The sequence below is a fragment of the Dermacentor albipictus genome, chromosome 1, assembly GCF_038994185.2.
Source record: "Dermacentor albipictus isolate Rhodes 1998 colony chromosome 1, USDA_Dalb.pri_finalv2, whole genome shotgun sequence".
Classification (NCBI taxonomy): Eukaryota; Metazoa; Arthropoda; class Arachnida; order Ixodida; family Ixodidae; genus Dermacentor; species Dermacentor albipictus.
In genome coordinates this window covers 438172981-438192217 of record NC_091821.1, presented here as the reverse complement: position 1 = coordinate 438192217, position 19237 = coordinate 438172981, and the positions used below count along the sequence as shown (strand labels likewise).

The window sequence follows — 19237 nt, the reverse complement described above, 5'->3', positions numbered from 1 at the left end:
AGCACCTGACCAATGCCTTGCACCCATTGGCATCATTGCCGTGCACGACCTGTTCCTTACCCATTGTGAGAGTCTTTGATGCACACGACTGCTTTTACCACCACAGTATCGTTCTTGTCGAATGACCACTGTGCCAGCTAGTGCCGAATGTACGGGACAAGGCTAGTGCCTCCCACGCTACCTTTAGAATAATCTCCACTCGGGCGCACCTCGATATGCTACGAAGGTTGGCGCCGCATTCACACCGATGACTCCGTCACATCGTATTTTTCCACGTACAACAGGTGCCTGGATTCCATCTATACTAAAACAACTATTTCGGTGAGGCTCAGCCGCGGATTTCGACACGGAGTTCTCCGCACTGCGTGCGTGACTTAGCTCGCGTTTTGGACGAGCCAACAAATCGATGGGTGACCTTCACCGACTCTCGGGCAGCTGTTATCTGTTACGGTCAAAAGGTGATCTCTTTCGAGGCGCCAACGGGTCTGCATGAAGAGGCGTGCAGATTGCACCGCAACATTGTTGTGCACGTGCCTCTGTGGCTGTCTCCTTTAATGCGGCATAGCAGGGTGTGTATACGTCGAGGCTGACCACGCTGCCGAGGTGGCACACGGCTGCTCATCGCGACTCGGGTTGCCAACCATCACGAATTTCGAGCAAACGTCGAGTGCGCCGACTTGACTCAGTCGGGATGGACAAATGTCCCGACTCTCGCTTTATTTTTGTTTCTGATAAATAACAATCGATAAACCAGATTTCTTATTTATAATGCCCTAAACACTTCATTGCAGATTCCTTTCCTTTTGTTTTGTGTGGCATTATCCTAAACAAAGGTGGTTTCGCTTTTGTCATGGCCTCAGTTATGTTGTAAGCCCTGAACGTTCCCAGTACCTTTGTCTGTATTGGTAGCCGCGTTATTCAGGCAACTGTTCTTTTAAAAAATCGAGGCTTGGTCAAACTAAAAAAAAAAATGAGCACTTTTGTTGCAAGTACAGACTGGCGGCTCGTGGCAACGACAGGGTCGGTCATCTTCAGCCGGGCCATCTCAAACCACCCACCGCCCCGACTTCATCCAGTGAAGAATTGGCAAAGCTAATCGCGACTAGTGTCTGCGGCTGCTTCAAGAAGTAACGGGTCAGGCGCTCATACAAGCGCCATCGACTGGCGCTGAAACAGTACGCACCGCTCCAATCTAATTACTCATCCAAAATGTGATTTCCACATGCCGAGTGGCCTTTCGAGGCGCGAGTGCACACATGTCCACACCGTATTCGTTTACACGTCGCCTACGAATTACTGCCTGCGGAAACTGCAATTGACGCGATAGCCACATACGCTCGACAGGGTTGCAATCGAGTGATTACTTGCACGTTGTTTTGAGCGTGTGCACGCGCTTTGAGGCCTCAAAAGAAGTCATCAAACCTACTTTGAATTTATCTGACAGCTCCTTTGAACTGCAACATATTCTTCGACCTTGGAGCACGTGCTCTACGCACCCAACAAAGACACTATTCGCCTTCGTCCAAGACACTGGCCTGAACCAGACTCTTTAGTTACCTGATGCAGTTTTGTGTGCCTTGTTATTTGACCTTGTTATTTGTGTTGCTTGTGTGTGTTGTGTGCTTGTGTACTATGCATGAGTGGGTCATTTACGTACCGCGCTTGTCACCTGCAGTGGCATTCAAAGCGTGCACATGGACAGGAATATATTTCGAGCACCCATTGAAGGAACTCCCTCACTAATGGTGCTTTCGAAGTGGCAAACAGAAGCGGTCAGTGGCGGCTGCTACAAAAGTCTGTCGAGATGGCTTACCCCGATCCCACCGGCATCACTTCGTGCATCTTCGTGCGTGTCTTTGGAAGTCTTCGTGCGTGTCGAGGGATAGTCATTGACAGATATAGGATATACCATGTAGTGTTACTGCGATGCAGTCACTCATGCGTTCCACGATGACACGCGAGATTTCACTCTGAAACAGAACTCAAAGCTCAATCGTATTAAAAACAGGGTACAGCATAATTAAATTATGACATTTCGGAGAGACGGCGAAAGGTCGTTCGACGTTAGAAGTCGTAAAACGCCAGTCCACGATAGAGGTTGGCTCCTTTGACTGCATCGGGTACGAACGAGAACTAAAGCTGTGTGTGAACGGCCCGCCTGTGTCGTGGACCTTCCTTTAAGCCGCGCTGTCCTCTGAGTCGCAAGGTACGCCGCTCGAAGTCAGCCGTTCGCGTGCGATTTAAAGTTGACGCATGAGTCCTTTGTCATCACAGAACACTCGGTCGCAGATGTGGGATCGCAGGTGTGCAGCTGAATTCCGCGAGACCATAGAATGTCAACCTGCGTCAGTACTACACGAACAGGAGTTCATTCGTTGAGCGGCGAATGTACGTTAGCATTGTTACGTTGTGGTGGTTTTACGTTCTTAACCTACCTCATACAGCGAGCACTGCAGCAATAGAACTTGCAGCAGGGGTCAGCGCACTCGGTGAAGTGACAGCGGATGGTTGACACAAACCGTGTGTGGCGGCAAAACGTGTCCGTCGGCGCTCAAGAATGCGTCATCGGCTTGGCGAGCACGTGCAGCGCGCTGTCAAAACGTCCTGCAAGTAAGCAGCGTTTGAGCGCTATTCGACTGCGAACAGTAGGCATATCGTCAAGACGAACGGACTGCAAGCTGCGTGCGCGCACCTGTGCGCTTTCCCATTGTTTATGTTTCAGAGTCGAAATGCGACTTCTCTGCACCCTCTACAAAACCTTGCCCGCCTGCGCTTCGTGTTCTCTGCAATACACGGTCTGTATAAGAATGAGGTCGAACGCTGTAGCCGAGTGCCTTGAACTGTTCAATTAACGCGCTATGTATACATATATACATGCATATATGTATATACTTGCATGCGACCTTCTCCCACAGCAATAATTATCGGAAAGAATCGTAATAATCATGGACACTGGTTTTAACTAAGGCTGTGAGCAAGATATTTCTGAAATATGCTCACTCCAAAAGCAGAGCCAGAATTGGTAATGCTGGCTCTTGTTTTCGGTTTTGGCGCAGAAGCCTGCACAACACGCTAGAATTGTTGCTTGTGGCCTGTCATTTGGTGCTTTTTATTTTGGGCAGTCTTGCCGTGTAGTAGGTTTATCTTTTACGATACAACCTGCGACATTTTCCTTGCGATGGGCCAATTTACGTGTGTCTACGCACCCAAGTTCCCATCAGCAGCTTTCTTCCTTTCTTTTTCCACAACTTCTGATCTTAATTAAATTATGGGGTTTAACGTGCCAAAAGCACTTCCCGATTGTGAGGCACGCCGTAGAGGGGGACTCCGGAAATTTCGACCAACTGGGGTTCTTTAACGTGCATTTAAATCTAAGTACACGTGTGTCTTCGCATTTTGTGTACACGTGTGTCTTCGCATGGTGTTTGGCTGCTGACCTCGTGCTCAGCAGCCAAACACCATAGCCACTGAGCAACCACGGCGGGTAACTTCTGATCTTTTCTTCGGCTCACACTTATTCAGCGTTTTTTCGAAAGCGATAGCCATACGGCGCCCATTCATTATTAGCTTGTTTGCAACCAGGGTCTAAAGTTGCTGAAGGGCTATTCGCGCTTCCCTGCCCCTCCTTTCTTTTTTATCATTACCAGTCTTGAGTTTAAAACTGACCTTTTTTCACTGAGAGTTCGTTGCCCTTATTGCACTAGACAGCACAGGCGTGGTACCTAATTATAACGAAATAAATGTTACTGAATATATATATATATATATATATATATATATATATATATATATATATGTGTGTGTGTGTGTGTGTGTGTGTGTGTGTGTGTGTGTGTGTGTAGAACGAGAAGCACGTGGGTTAACCGAGGGGCCTGATTTTTATTAATCATATCATAAGAAGCCAACAAACAATGATACCAAGGACAACATAGGGGAAATTACATGTGCATTCTAATTGAATTAAACAAATGATAAATTAATCGGAATGAAATTCATTGAAGAAACAACATACCGCCGGTGGGGAACGATCCCACAACCTTCGCATTACGCGTGCGAGGCTCTTACCAATTGAGCTACCGCGGCGCTGTTTTCCAATCCACTTTCTTGGGTATTTATGTTTTACTACTGGAACTAACCCTGGGAGTTCATCTTCCTTGTGTTGTGCTTGGTGTCAGTGTTTTGTGGCTTCTTATGATATGACTAAAAAAATCGGGCCCCTCGGTTAACCCGCTTTCTTCTCGTTTATTACATAATTAGGGAGGGTCGCGAATCTGGCAACATTGATGTCTTCAGGTGGCATGTGTGGTTTTATTGACCGGCTGCCAAAAAGATTACGTTCTCGTGAAGCCTACAGCAGAAAGGATGTTCCACATCCGCCGCCAAGGTCTGTGACTGGTGGCGCTGGCTAACACTCCCAGGATTCTACTAGGAAACATAAATACCCAAGAAAGTGGAGGGGGAAACGGCGCCGCGGTAGCTCAATTGGTTGAGCATCGCACGCGAAATGCGAAGGTTGCGAGATCGTTCCCCACCTGTGGCAAGTTGTTATTTCATCCACTCTCATTACCATTAATTTATCGTTTCTTTATTTCATTCATTAAGCACAAGTCATTTCCCCTATGTTGTCCTTGGTGTCAGTGTTTTTGTTGGCTTCTTATGATATGACTAATAAAAATCCAATTTTTATTAGTCATATCATAAGTTACATATATATATATATATATATATATATATATATATATATACATATATATACATATATATATATATATATATATATATATATATATATATATATATATATATATATATATATATATATATATATATAAAAATATAAGCGTCTGCGTCAGGCTGTTCGATATTCGATTCTTGCTTTTCGTATTCGAAAGCGTTGATATTCGCCCAACTGTAAGGAATAAAAGAGGCCATTATAACACAACGGTCTTCGTTTCTACTTCTGCCAAGATAAATAGCCCATAGGAATTCTTGGAACCCGGCCAGTCTTTCTTTCCTGACTTTCTTTCTTTTTTCTTTTCTTTTCTTTTGCGTTTGACAGACTGCATGCGAGATGAGGTCGTCTAATCGCAACCATAATTTTCGCATACATCCTATTCATTATGTTTCGGTCTATGTGAAGCGCAGATGATTCATTAGAAGCATGTTTGAAATCACTATTAATCTCACTTCGCACTACAGCGCCTAGTCTCATAATACATTCACAGATTTTGCGCGCTTCCTTTGGAGCACATAAAAAAAAATAATACCACGACAGCTATCGTCACGGAAAGGATTCAATAGATATATATTCCTCAATGCGCTCTACAACTTTTATACTGAAGACATTGCTTTTTAAGTTATAACTTAAAGATCGGTTAATTAAGTTGGGCTAATTACTTTAGCTATACCCATAATAGAAAAAGATACATTCAGCTGCTCCAGACGACAATCAGCATTACGGTGTTGGCTGCATTCGCATAGCGCACTCTTACATGGCTTCCTTCCTCTACTTCTTCTTCTTTTTTTTTTTTTTGAGGCTTGACAAAGGTTCGATGAAGCACCCTGCTTATGTATCTTAGAATTGGTGCATTCAGGAGGTTTCGTGTCATCCCGCAGAGTATCTCAGTAGCGCCTGAATATCCATGTATTACGCGTTCATTTTGAAGAAGGCGCGAAGCTCTAAGTGAACATGATGCGCGATTTAGTAAAAGTGAGCAATCGCAATTAACAGAACCTTCCAAATCCTTCCTGGAACATCTTGGTGCATCTATTAATGTACAGCTGAAACATCTAGATGGCACAAATAAGTAGCACAGTGTGAGCACTCAACAATTACGCAATCTAATACCTTTAGGTGCGTAGCCATCGCAAAAATGCAGACTAACAATTTTAAAAAAATTTTTGGTTAACAAAAGTTCTTAATATCAACTAAAGACCAACAAATAAGTATGTATAGTGTGGACACTCTAGACAAAACTCGACACACATCGTAAAACAGAAACGTGATGAGCGGGATCACGGACGAATAATTTTTTTTCTTGAATTTCACAGCTATACATGGTTACCCTGACTTTCCCCAGCGTGCTCTTGCAAAATACTCAAAAACAATAAGGAATTCTGAAAAGTTATACTCGATGAATGAAGCTCAACGTTTCAAAGTGTGTTACCACGTTTATGTTCTTGTATCACATTAATAACAGCATCGTCTTGTATAATGCACACTACAAGTATCTGGTCCTTAACCTCTCTCCGACCCTTTTTCGGTCATCACACGATGTTTTAGCATTCGCCAACGCTTCCAGATGATTGAAGTGCATACGTCGAAATTTACTTAATTTTGCTAACTATGTTCGTAAATTAACTTACCTATACGTTTGTCCCACCTCAACTTTAATTCACTGTTTCTGTTTGGTGTGCTCATCAGAAGTGTTTAGTTGCGAAACTAAATCGGTTCAGAATAGGGCAGGGCAGCTTATTTCGCGTTGTTGGGATTATAGCACAAGTATACTACAAATCGAACTCGATATTTCACTGCAGTTCTTAATACTCTTTCGGCATGGCTCTGTTGATTATTCCTTAAATATTGAGTAGAAAAAAATATTGTAGTACTTAATGCGCATTTGAGATTACAGATTTTGACTTCCTTTTCTATCAGGGAAAGTGCGGCCATGTCATAGCATTAACCGCCTCCCTTTTACATACGTCCGCAAGAAATGTCAGCGAGACTTGCATTTTTTTAGCCATTTGTTGTGCTTATGGGGAAATGCAAGATGAAAAAAAAAAAGAAAATGCTGAGATGACAGAGACGATGGCTCTTGTACGCTAGACGTACTCTTCGGCCATTATATAATACCTGTATATTCAAGGGTGCAATGGCTGAGGTCGATGATAACTGTGGGCAATTTTCGGAAATTCCGACAATGCGTAGGTGCATTCGGTGTACGGACATCACCGACGGGAACATTCTTCGTAGCTCAGCGCTGAAAATGTTTGCTGGAAGGACCATCTCGTGGCAATCAATTATACTTTTAAAAATTGTGTGGAAACGGTCCGCGCTAATTGTCAACGTAAGCGAATAGAACGAACGAACGAACGAACGAACGAACGAACGAACGAGAGAGTGAGTTAACCAGAGTGCGAAGGAGTGAACGAGAGAGAGGCGAGTGAGATAGAGAGCGAGAGAACGACCGAGCGAAAACGAATGGGAGGGAGAAGTAGAACGAGAGAGAAAGAGAATACGTGAGAGCGAACGACCGCGAGCGAATGTGAGGGGGTGAGAAAAAAAGCAAGCAAGAAGGCTAATGAGTGAGCGAGTGAGAGAAAGTGAGAGAGGAAGCAAGTGGGAAAGCGAAATGGAGCGAGAGAACGAAAGAGCGAGCGAGATGAGAGCGGGAGGCCAAGAGATGGCGAGCGAATGAAAGGGCCGAGCGAGATGGAGTGCGAACGCGCAAACGAACGACCGTTTCTCTTGCGAGTCCGACCGAAAATCACGAAACAGCTCAAAGAAGGCTGTGTTCCACAGCATGTCTGTAAGCGTCAAAGATGGGGTGACCTGGGTGAAGGGAGAGCAACCGCACGGGACAGCCTTTCGCAAGACAGAAGCTTGAACCGAAAAGTAACGCTGAAATGTCGGGAAAACTTGATTGATCATTTAATTGGCAGGCAGCCTAGAGGGAATCAGGAAAACCAGCGTTGCCGAAAGAAGATTGTTGAAAGCAATGCGCACGACAGCCGAATGCACTGAAATGTACTACAGGGAAATAATTAGAAGTATTAAGGAAACGGGTGCCTATATTGCGCTTGCCGATGATGATAATGAAGATGAGCACGAACATGAAGCGTACAAGTATGAGCTGTGGTGTGTCTGCTTTGGGTCCGATATGGAAATAAGCCGTCACGTCAGGCTGCGAACACGTATCGGGTTCGAGAAGCGCCAGTCGTATAAGACCCGCCTGTGAGTGCATTTGTCCGTTAACATTGAAACCCTGCAAAATTCTTATTTAGCGTGACGTTTTCAGATTGGTAGAGGTCTAAACCGCGAAAAGGAAAAAAAAATTACGAAGAAAAAAATTCAGTGCGCCGCCCGGGAATCGAACCCGGGTCGCAAGAATGGGAATCTTGCATGATACCACTACACCAGCGGCGCCACGAGAATCGGTATGTACTACGGAGCTATAGGTACGTTTTCCTTTCAGCTAAGCTGCTTTTGGTATATAATACAAAATAAATTGAATTAAACGAGTGCAAAGTAGGTCACTGGGAAGAATTGTGTCTTTCCTGCAGAAATAACGTCGGTTATTTCACTAAGTTATCATTCAGGCTGCCTATAGTTCGAGTGTTTTTTTTTCTTTTTTTTTCTTTAATGGAGCTACGTAGTGTTGCTCCACGGATGCGTTTTCAAACACATGCGCAAATTTTTTTTGTCTATTTAGTTCTTGCGGACGCGGAACGTAGCAGTTCGAAAAAACAAATAAAAGGTGGCTCACAGAAGTCCGATAACTATCCGCCGTGTGAGGGCGTAGTGGATTTGGCGTTGAGCTGCGAAGCTCGAGGGCGCGGGATTCGAATCCATCCTGGCGGCCGCATTTCGATGGGGGGGGGGGGGGGGGGGGGGAGTGCAAAAAAAAAAGCCCGTGTACCATGCAGGGGGTGCACGTTAAACAATCCCAGGTCGTCAAAATTAATCCGGCGTGACTCATAAGTGGATCGTAGTTTTGGCACGTAAAACCCCAGAATTTAGTTTTAAGTCTTCGTGAAAAGTGTCTGCGATAGGAATTCTATATTTAAATGATTTTCCTCCCCCCTCACCCCCATCCACACACACACACACACATTGAAGACGTCCTATGTCATTTTACCGTAACATTTATAGAATATATTTGATTAAAACGTTTCAAGACAACTTCTTCCATTGGACATTACAGAGAGAATGAGAGAAAACGGCAGGCTGGCAACTGCCACCGGAAGAGGAGAGACGGCAACCTACTCTTCAAAAAGTAGAGGATAGAGAGACAATTATTAAAAATTAGAGGATGATAACGAAATAAAAAAACATGACGTCTACAGATCACGAAAACTACAGTAAAGCAATTACAAAGCATAGAGCAATGGAACCGTTTGAATGAAGCCAATAACCTAAATGAATGAACACCTTAATTTATCTTACTCAGTTAGGGGGTGGATCCCGGACAAAAAGCTGCGAGAAACTACAGATACACTAATTCTTGAACTGAGAAGAAAAAAAGAAAAGAAGGAAGAAGACGCATTCAGAATATAAAGACATAAACGCGCTTCCATCGTGCTCTATAAAAGTTCTTTTGACTTTTTTTTTCGCTTGGTATAGATCTCGATCAAGTCACGTAGAAATTATTCCATTCGCGCGCGCCTCCGTGGATCTACTTCCGTTACGCTCTCCGTCGTCTGCCCCGACATGGGAATTACAGAAGAGGGCTTTCCCCGACAGGTTCTCTTGTTGCGGAGAAGCCATTCTGCTGCGTAGCATTCAAAGTCTGGAGGACAGTCGAGGTTATCACTGGGAAAAAGGGCCCAAGAGACATTGCGCCATGAGTTAAAAATTGGCACACTATCCGTTTGCTTGATGCATGCAGCTCTCTACCCAGTCGAGAAGTACTAAAGGTTTCTTCCTTTCACGGGAATCCTGTCTCTTCTTGTGTTTTGACACAGTTATCTGAGAGTGTTCTGTGCGGACGATTCCTAAGTTTAATTGACTACCAACGCAATCAATCCACAAGAATAATAATACTGTATCGTTCGCACACACCTTGCACAATTCCAGATATTTATCGCATGCTATCTAGTTAATTATATAGCTAAATTAAGAGAGAGCTTTAGGGGGCAACTCCAATTTTCCTGTTCAATACACATATAGAAAGCATACATGCACTCATGGGAACAACCACTGGACCAATTTCAATAACATTTGTTGCGATTGAGAAATGAAATATTTTTATAGCAACTCTAGGAAGCAGAATTTGGATTTAGGTTTGCACGTTTTTATGTATATTGTGAAGACGTGCCATTTTGTAGGACACAGGTCACAAGCGCTCACCAGAGAGTTAACAAAATTTTGAACTACCATTAATGAAAGCTTTGTTGCTTACACTTATACACCAAAAATGATGACAATCACTGTTGAAAAGCTCCATTGTAAAACTCATATATGTAACAAGGGTCTAGAAATATTGAGCAACCGAAGTCTGGGTAGCCTTTCCCTTATGCCGCCTCTCTCTCTCAAAGTTGGACTCGATGAGCTTCTTTTCGTATGCCACTTCATTGGAGGACATGTGACACACTGATGTGCGCAGAAATGAAGGAAATTAGCTTTTCTGTTAATTGCGACATCTACGAACGGCATTCATTATAACGAACGCCATTGACAGCGATGACTACAGCATTGACTGCTTGTCTCTGCATTCGTAGTTTTACCTATAGCAACGTAAGCGAACACATTTCATAGAAAATTCCAATGCTTGTTCCTGTTGCTTCGGCATATCTTTGTACACTTTCTTTGATTCGCCCTTCTTGTTGGGCGAATCAGTGCACTTAAAGGCGCTAAAAAGGAGCATCCCAAAACAGGTCTGCACGACCGCTTCAAGGTGAAGGTTCTTCTGTGACCTTTCGATTAACGTCATACGTGCGTACTACATGTGCATAGTGTGGGTCATGCATAACAGCCGCGATTAAGAAAGCAGCTTTCTCTGCGTGATTTCAGTGCTATTGCTTCCGAAAGTGAATTCGCCTCCGCAAAAAACAAAAGCAGGTGTGACGGGCCCCAGACAGCAATTTGCCTCGTGATAAGGGGCTTGATAAAGCCAAACTGCAGAGAAATTTCGCTATATTAATTTTGCTGCCAAAAAAAGGAAGATTTCAGAGAGTTTTGTGCTCCATATACTCGTATTCCAAACGGGGTATCTGGCACAGAGAGTACGTTGTACGTATATATCGTACGTTATCATAAACGAAATCGGATGATTTGTTCCTTTTTTTCTCTCGTTATCTTTTTTATACTTTCCTTTGTACTCCAGTGCACAGTAGCACACCGGATAATTATTCTGAATAATCCCTCCTCATTAAATCTCATACCACTCACTATCATTACGTGTTCAAAAATGTCATTGTATCGGATATATAGTGTATGCATCGCAGCCACAGCGAAGGCTGCCTCAGACTAACTGAAACAAATCTCGAAGTCCCTACATTTATTTCGTACAGCAGGTGCCTAAAGCAATTTCAGCCACCGAAAGTGCGTCATGACCGTCATGTTTAGAGCAACACCTGTTGGCCTTTAAAGTCCTCTTTGTCACTCGTCTACATATGCGGCTCTCGTCGTACTTGAGTCCTCCTTCCTGCATCCTCTCGAAGGGGTCGAAGGTTTGACTTGGCGGACAAACACCAGCGCAGCCACCGTATGCCATATACGTCCCCCCCCCCCCCTATCCCCCGTTCTCCCTGTTTATACCAACTTAACCAAACAGCGGCCTAAATTCTGCTATGTAATTGAACCATCACGTTTTGAACCAGACATGGGCACCATCACGAGGGCCTTCCTCACCCTCATCTGCCCTCACCATGACGGGTTGAGGTGACGGCGAGGTGAGGGAGGGCGGACGCTGTCAGGTGAGGGAGAGGGAGGGTGTGGTGAGAATGTCAGGTTAAATGAGGAAAAAGCGATTCATATTATTGAAGTACAGCGCCGAGACGTGGCGCTGCGGGAGCAAGAGGGCGGGGCTGAGCGACAACGTCGACAAAACCCTGCAGTTCAAAAGCGCGAAAGCGGACGCACGCGTCGTGCCCGCCGTGAGCATGCCGCAGTACGGGGAATGCGTGGACGACAAAAGCCGGCAACGCCGAGAAGAGCCTGTAGTTCTAAGCCGATGCTGCTCGCGGTCATCGAGCTTTCTCTATTAATCTGTCTGTGCACGCCATATATGTTAACTTACTCAGCTTACGTTTAACTGCAATTCGTACTCACGTACAGCTACGAGCTTTAAACTTCGTGTAATATTTTAACAGGCTGCTATATCATTCATTGCTTCGCCCATATGGCTGAACTGTGATTTCATTTGCCCACTTTTATTTCCCTTTAGCCTACCCTGTCTAGAGTTCAATTAAAGAACTCCAAATACGTTCCCCTATACTTGCTTAGTTATCTGTCGGCTTTATATGGTTATCGCTAACAAAAATCGGACCCCTCAGTTCCTATTCTCTTCGTTGATCCCTCATTCCCACGATATATACATACAAGCTGACTCATTTAGTTCGACGAGGACATCGCTGTCACCTCGTTTAACCCACGAATATTTGAAAGTAATGAGGGTTTAGTCATTATTTGCTATGTTCATATTTAAGCGAGAAGCATTTGGCTATTTAAACACATCATTCTTAACAGTGGCTATATCTATTCTAAATGTGAACGCTGTTTGACGGGAAGTTCACTCGGTAAACGGTGAAACATAGGTGATAACTGCCCTTTATATACCGCTTTTGACCTCTTGATAACATAATTTTTCTGTGAAAGTTGAAATTTACTGTCTGATTTGAAAGTTTGTCTACACGTTAGGAATGAAATTCCTCCTGTTCCATCAGTGTTCGTTTCTGGCACATTGTTTCGTTCAGAACATTATGGGAGCCTTCCTGCTGGTTGATAAAATACGCACTTGTATAGTTCTGTAACGCATGCATAAGTAATTTTCTGCGAAATCTGTAATTAACCTACACACTTCAAAGTTTCGGCACACATCGCGGCACACATGCCCCCATTCTCTGCAAATATAATACATCCGAAGCGGACAAGATTGATGTGATATACCGGCGTCAGGAATATACCAATAATATGTGAGTAAAGCTTTTACAAGACCCGTGTAAACATCGTAACACATTCCTACAAGCTGTAAATTCATGTATCTAACCCGTACACGTTAGGTTCTCTAGAGCATGCAGTTTACATAACTGCGATATTGCATAATTACCTTTTAGTGCAGAGTTACGTATTTGTAAGCTCCGCGCTTCTATTTTCTTGTACTTACCATTGTATGGTAATGCTTTTAAAACAAATTCAAGCGCTAAGTCAGAATTATGCTTGAACACTCACTAGAATTTAGCTTTCTCTCTCGCGACAGGTTTTGTTCAAATTGCTCCAGACTATGTCTAATAAAATAATTTCTGCGTTTTACATATATGTGTTTGAATAGGGAAATGGAAGTTGTCCCTGATCTAAACTTTCCTCTTAAGGGGACTTAGCCAAGCTCAGCAACCATATGCACGCCCCAAATGGTACCCTATGTAGAGAAAAGGGTGTTAAGGACCGAAAAGAAAGAAAGAAAGAAAGAAAGAAAGAAAGAAGGAAAGAAAGAAAGAAAGAAAGAAAGAAAGAAAGAAAGAAAGAAAGAAAGAAAGAAAGAAAGAAAGAAAGAAAGAAAGAAAGAAAGACGGAGACCCACGAAATACAGACCCTCTTGAAACAAACGGCTATGGACGTCTTGGTCACTGAGGTCCTTTGATGTCAAGGAACTGCTGCAATTTACGTGCTGCTTTGTGAGCTCGCAACGCATGTGGCCCCTGTCCAAGGACCTTTGACGCGCCGTAACTTGAACAGTTGCAGATAAGACTCTTCACACCCGCAGCTGTCGCATGAACTAGTTCCACCCAATGCAATGTGTAACAAATAGACCTTTGTGAATGCCATACGCCGGTACAAGTGATACAATAATGGTGCCTCGCAACAGGGGAGGCCTTGTGGTAGCTGCAGCTTCGACGGTAAGAATCTAGAATTCGCTGGGGACAGTTCGAGAGACGGGCAGAGTTCGAGGGAGCCAGCTGTATTGCTACAATTGCAGCTTTTTTTTTTTTTAACGAAGTGATCAAGCCCCCACGGACACTGCGCGCTTGACGCTGAGGCTGCTCTGCAGGACAAAAGAAGCGGTCGCACGGTCATACCGCATGGTCATTTTACTTTGTTCTTTCGTCTTTGTGATGTCAGCCACAGGTGAAGCACAGTTTATCCAGGTGCAGCAGGTGCCACAAGTCGTACATGAATGACGCATTCACCGCGCGGCCAATCGAAGTTATAAAGAAGCCGGTTGGTGATAAGCATGTATCTTGTTATGGCTTGCCTTTCTTTAGTTCAAGCAGCGTTTTCAAAGGTTCACGCATGGCTGATAGCGTGATTCGACGTTTTCATATGGATTTTTTATGTAGAAGTAGGCATAACTTGAATGGCTAATTGGCTAATGGCTAATTGTCGACAAGATGGCTAACAAATCTGTAAACAAAAGAGTAAATAAAGTGCCATTTAAATATATATTTTCTCTCAGTGAGTGCCGCTCCCCTGCGAAGTCCGAACTCCTCTACAGGCCTATTCTCCGTGGCCGCCATCCGAAATACTCCACCGCTAGACGCCATTACGAAGACATTGCGCTTCATCTCACGGAAGGCATCCCCATATCCCTCGTCACCAATATCCGTGTGCTCGGCTTTCTCATAGAGGCGAACAGAGCGAATGGCATGGCCCTCGGCAAAATCAAGGTGAATACAGCCAACACCATGAGACTTTTGAAGCGGGTCTCCAACCGCCGTGGTGTATACATGAAAGAGGAGAATCTCCTCCGATTAATTCAGTCATCCGTAATTTGCCACATCACCTACGTTGCTGCGTATCTAAACTGGTACAAGGCTGAACAAATGAACCTCAACATCCTCCTACATGGTGTCTATAAACAAGCCCTCGGCCTCCCCGGTTGCACCAGCACTTACCTCCTCCTTCAACTAGGCGTCCATAACACAATGAACGAGTTCATCGAGGCCCAATCGCGCTCTCAGCTGCAGAGATTGACTCTCACAGCGGCGGGCCGCCACATCCTCACCTCGCTCGGTATAACCTACAACCATTAACACGGCCATAAACACCAGATCCCCTCCACCATACGAGCCTGGATTCACGCCGACCCTCTCCCCAGAAACATGCACCCCGAATAAAACCGCGCACGCCGCACAGCATGCACGTGCCACGGCTCTCACCAAATCCCTTACTCGCCACGACGGTGTGGGTTTCGTCGACGCCGTTGAATATCCCCACGGTATATCCGCTCTGCGGCCGTCAGCACGCGTGAAGGCTCTCTCCGCCATGCTATCAGCATAGTAACCCCACACGCTAAGGAAGCTGAAGAAGTGGCCATCGCGCTAGCCACACTAGACCTAACATAGCATACCATCGTCTCTGACTCCCGCTCCGCCGTTATCAACTATATCAACGGCCGTATTTCACACCAAGCCTTGTGCATTTTGCAACAAGCGCCCCGCTCAACCAACCATCAGGTCACACTCGTCTGGTTCCCAGCTCATGTATGTATATATATAGGCACTGTCCACCAGCACCGACCCAACCTCAACGAGGTTACCATATATCCCTAGCGCGAGGCCTAGTTAACCGCGCGGGAGACGGGGAGGCTGCCCCTACTGGTAGGGATCGCCTGACACGCTACAATGATCTTGTGAAGTCCTTCTACTTAGAGCGTAGAACCTTCCCCCGCCCACACAACAAGCTATCCCGAGTGCAGGCTACAACTTTCCGCCTGCTACAAACCAATACTTACCCCTCGTTACAACGTTACCACACGATCTACCCAGACATTTACCCCAGTCCCGCGTGCCGTATCTGCAAGACACAGCCAGCCACACTTCCAGACATGCTTTGGGACTGTACAGAACAATACCCCGACACTAACCCCACGACCCTCTCGTCGAGATGGCACGCTGCCCTGCGTAGCTCCAACCTTGAGGACCAACTCTGGGCGACCCAGCAAGCCTGCTAGGCGGCGAAGAGGCAACGCCTCGACGTCCACACGTGGGAGGCTTAGGCCCAGCCACCACCTCTTGCTGGTTTCAATCAATTTTATTCAGTCAGTCAGTCAGTCTCAATGAGTGTCGGCAAAACGTTAGAATAAATAAATAAATAAATAAATAAATAAATAAATAAAGCGTAGTGAGTCATCGCTGCAGCCCCGAGCAAACAAATTACCTAGAAGAACCATCCATACGCCTCGCTTTTTTAGTACGCATGAATCGAAGATATTAATCCAATATTTAGCGGTGGATAAAACAGCGCTTGGAAATAAAAAAAAATAATCGTATTTTTGGAAGGTGGTGAGGTGAGCTCAGCGCTTGTGTTGTGTGTCAAGCATTGACAGCGACAGTGAAGTAATAAGGTTCGTGGTTTCGTCGATTGCATAAACTGCAGTAAACATTAATTAGCTTACCAATGAAGTAGAAAGTACGATGCCAGTCGCGCACAGCAAACGTGAATAGATATCCGCAGACACTCGCTGTCACAACGCCGGCGTGATGAAAAGTGCGACGAACGCTTCGAGCTGCCTGTCTCTTCAACACGTCCCTAAAACCTGAGATTACGTGGCCTGCAGGGTGGTGGTGGTGGTTACAAACTTTATTTCTTCTATTTACAAGAGAGCTGTGAGCTGAGCCCTAAGGGCCCAGCCCTTACAAAGTCTAAGGGGCGGTCCCTAGTCCGGGACCCCCGTGGCTTCTGCAGCGGCTTTGGCTCGGGCCACCAGGGCACGTTGTTCCTGGAGGGTTGAGCAGCCGAGCAGGGTGGCCCCCCAGTCCTCTCGGGTAGGGTGGGGGTTTGGGGGGAAAGCAGGGTTGGAGGGGCATGCCCACATCATGTGGTATGTGTCCGCAAACACCTCCCCACAATGCGGGCACTCGCCCGAAAATTCCGGGTTGAAGTGTTTCAGCACCGCCGGGCACAGTACTGTATTTGTGTAGAGACAGAGAAGCCAGCGCTCCTCCGTCTTATTGAGGCCTTTGCAAGGGGGGAAGTATTGGCCATGATTAAGCTGATACAGCTGTACGATTTCTTTAAAGGTGACTGCCGGTTTGAATTCAGGGACCTCGTCGACGGGTGATAGAGGCGACGCCCGGAAATGAAGCGCGCGGGCTGTAGCGTCGGCTACTTCGTTCCCCTCTATTCCCTGATGAGCTGGGGCCCAAATAATGGAGCGCCGGGGTTGGAATCCCTGGTTCTCACATTTCTTAAGGATTTGGAAGGCACGATATGGAATTTGGCCTTGTTCTATATTGCGGCAAGCACCCCTCGAATCAGTGATGATGACCCGAGACGCTGGATCTGCGGCAGCAAGCGCGATGGCCACCTCCTCCGCGTAAGTAATATTGGGGGCCCGGAAAGTGAGACCATTAACGGGTGTGTTTTGATGGACGACTGCCGCCGTAAACCAACCCCCGTGGTGAGGGCCGGCAGCGTCCGCATAGAATACTCCCGGGCGATCTCCATATGTTCTGGTGATCCTTGTAGCGCGCGCTTGGCGGCGGCCCTCGTGAGTATCTCGTGTCACGTTGTGAGGGAGAGGGTTTACCCGTAAGGTGAGACGCCATGCGTCTGGCAGTGAGACTCTGGGTTCCGTGTGGGCTGTATATCGGATGCGCAAGCGGGACAAGAGGCGGCTTCCCGCTGGTGTTTTGCTCAACCGCAAGAATTGATTGTTAAGATGAGCCTCGCGTAGTTCCCCAAAACTATTCGTCATCCCCAATTCGAGGAGACGTTTGTTGGACGTAGTTATGGGAAGATCGAGGGCTCTCTTATAGATTTTGCGTAAAATCACCTCAAGGGCGTTTTCATCGCATTTGCGTAGGTGGAGATAGGGCGCCGAGTAGAGTATTCGGCTGGTTACGAATGCGTTCGCTAGCCGCAAAGCGTCTTTGCATCGCAAGCCCCCCTTTTTATTGGATACCCTGCGGATCATACGACCCACTTGGTCCCCCACCTTACGGAGCTTTTGAAGAGTGGTATCAACTTTGCGGTTCCTATGTATGCAAAGGCCCAAAACTCGGATCTCCTCGCGTTCCGGGATGGGGCCTGTACATAGGGATAGGTTGAGTTTAGTGGTGCACTTCGGGTTGGGTCGTAAATGCACAAATTCCGATTTGGTCGGGGAGCATTCCAGGCCGCATCGACGGGCATATTCGTCCACAATAGCCGCCGCATGCTGCAGGTTGGCCTCGATTGCTCCAACCGATCCGTGAGTAGCCCACAATGTGATGTCATCGGCGTACAGAGCATGCTGCACGCCTGGGACCTCACCCAGTAGGGCAGGGAGCTTCATCATGGCCAGATTGAAAAGGAGTGGTGAGAGTACCGCTCCCTGCGGGGTACCTCGAGTACCGAGCTGGTACGGGCCATGTTCCGTGTCTTGTATCCGGATAAAGGTTTGGCGGTCTGTGAGGAATTGTTTAATGTAGTTGAAGGTGTTGAATCCACAGTCTACCTGGGATAAGTGGGTTAGGATGATTTCGTGCGTGACGTTATCGAAGGCACCCTCTAGGTCTAGCGCAAGGACTACCTTACCGTCACTAGGGTGTTCGACTGGCTCGAGAATCTCCATATGAAGTTGGAGTAAGACATCCTGCTCGGACCTGTGTGGGCGGAAGCCGTACATGGTGTCTGCAAAGATGTGTTGGGTCTCTAGATGGGTGGACAATCTATCCCGTACCATAGACTCCATCAGCTTTCCCACACAAGAGGTGAGGGAGATGGGCCGGAGATTGTCTGTGTTTATGGCTTTTCCTGGTTTAGGGATGAAGGTGACCAACGCCGTTTTCCAGTCAATGGGAAGAGGGGTGTCACCTTGCCAGATTGCATTAAAGTAAGTGAGGAGCTGCTCATAGGCTGGGTCGGGGAGGTTGGCTAGAAGCTTTACCGTTACCTTCTCCCTGCCCGGAGCTGTTCCTCGTTTCATTTTGGCAAGCACCGCTTTGAGGTCATGAAGCTGGAACGGTCGATCCAGCTCAGCGTTCTCAGAGCCTGCATATGTGTACGCGTGACCTCGGGCATCCTGGTGTGTGGAGAGATATTTCTCATTGAGGGAGATAGCCAGTGCAGCTGTGTCTCCGTTAAAGGTGTGGATCGCTCGCTGGAGGTGTTTTTGGGTTTCTGTCCGGGTTTTCGTAGGATCAATTAGGGCTGCGGAAAAGGCGCCATGTACTCCGGTTCGACATTTGTCGAGCAGCCGTATTGCATCGGTCTACCCAGTTGGAGTCGGCGAGCTGGGCCGCGTACTCTGCCGCCTCCTGGGTGAGTTCGGCGATGCGAATTTTGAGTTTACGGTTGTGTTTTTCCCGGCGCCATCGGCGGACAAGGCTGTGCCGGGCCTCCCAGAGGTGAAGGAGGTGGTTGTCCACCGCCGGA

At 46.4% G+C, this 19237-nt stretch overlaps 1 protein-coding gene and 1 non-coding gene across 2 annotated transcripts in view; one reads left to right on the top strand and one right to left on the bottom strand.

Moving 5' to 3' along the window:
* Positions 1-19237, top strand: part of fray (oxidative stress responsive kinase frayed) — a 254683-nt gene that overhangs the window by 4990 nt on the left and 230456 nt on the right. The gene's annotated exons all lie outside the window — the stretch shown is intronic.
* Positions 8076-8146, bottom strand: TRNAG-CCC (transfer RNA glycine (anticodon CCC)). The gene has a single exon. It is a non-coding gene; the product is annotated as a tRNA-Gly (tRNA).